The sequence below is a fragment of the Mesoplodon densirostris genome, chromosome 17 (genome assembly GCF_025265405.1).
Source record: "Mesoplodon densirostris isolate mMesDen1 chromosome 17, mMesDen1 primary haplotype, whole genome shotgun sequence".
In the NCBI taxonomy this organism is placed as follows: domain Eukaryota; kingdom Metazoa; phylum Chordata; class Mammalia; order Artiodactyla; family Ziphiidae; genus Mesoplodon; species Mesoplodon densirostris.
Genome location: NC_082677.1, coordinates 17605979 through 17607255, shown reverse-complemented (window position 1 = coordinate 17607255; position 1277 = coordinate 17605979). Strand labels below are relative to the sequence as shown.

Genomic DNA, 1277 nt, shown 5'->3' with positions numbered 1-1277 from the left:
GCTGTGACCCTGAGTGTTACTCTCATTCACACAAAACTTGTGAACTCAGGAATTCACCACTAAGTACAGCCAAACCATATTAAAAGAGTGGACATATATTCACTCTTCTAATGTAACTCTGCACACACAAAGAATTGATAACCTGAAAAAATAAAGAATATATAAAAATGGTAATGTGAAACAAAAAATTCAAGCTAAGGAAGGGTGTTGTTTTGTTGTTCAAAAGGAGAAAGTCAACAGAATATTTAATTTCACCTATAGGTTCACTGGAGGCAACTCTGCCCTTCTAGCACTCCTTCAGTTTGCAATGAATTCGTGTTTAGAACAGACTTGGGGGATGGGAGCTTTTCTGATTCTTTGAGAACAACTGGGAAGCTAATGAGAAAGAGATCGGTCTTGTCTTGAGGAGTCCTATTGACAATATGCCTAATAGAATAAAGGTCAACCTATATTTATTTTTCAGTCCCCGAATATTCCCATCATTCTGGACTGTGCATAGGAACTGCATTCTTTATTTTTGGAATGAAAATCTCTCAAGAGGTAAGTATTATTCTTTCAAAGAAAATACCACAGCCACCAGCACGGTGGACTCTTATTCTTGTTCTCACTATTACTTTTACCACTTGCTTCTCTTGTATTCTCTGTTTGAATGGTCAAATGTCAAGTATTGCAAGAGTTTCTGGGCAGGAAGCCTTAGTCTGCTAAGTCAGTGACAGGCATGCTGTCCGTCAGCTGAACCTGGGACAACTATTACTGGTTTCTGCTGTTGTAGTACCTTGGAGATGACATCCCAGTGATACCCCTAAAAAGTGTCACAACCATTTGAAGTCTTTCAAACACTGATATTGTCATCAAGGAATTCACTGACCTGCACATTTGGAACAATGAAGAGATTTTTAAAGCAATGTTGCATATATACAATGTTGAGAAGTTAAAGAAGCAAAGAAGGAAGGCCCATTCAATATTTAAAAAAATTTAAAATAAAAGTGATTATACACTTGATCTTAGCCAAAAGGCCGAGAAGCGATAAAAGTGATTATAAAAGTGATACTTGCTTATTGCAGACAACTTGGAAAAGACCATTTAATATTAAGAGGAAAATGTTCCTTTTATGGAGACTATGTCTTTTATGATCTGCGTGTATTCTTGGGGACTTGACTGCATGTTGATATAGGGCAACAGCATCTCACACCACTGCCCTCTCTGCTTTGCACTTCTGCTCCAGTTTTCTTTCCTTTCACAACATGATAAACAAAACCACATGTTATTTGTGTGGT

The 1277-nt window shown here is 37.4% G+C and overlaps 1 pseudogene; it reads right to left on the bottom strand.

Annotated features, from left to right (window-relative positions):
- Positions 1–943: 943 nt before the first annotated feature.
- Positions 944–1028, bottom strand: LOC132477811 (U2 spliceosomal RNA; annotated as a pseudogene).
- Between the last annotated feature and the right edge of the window lie 249 nt (positions 1029–1277).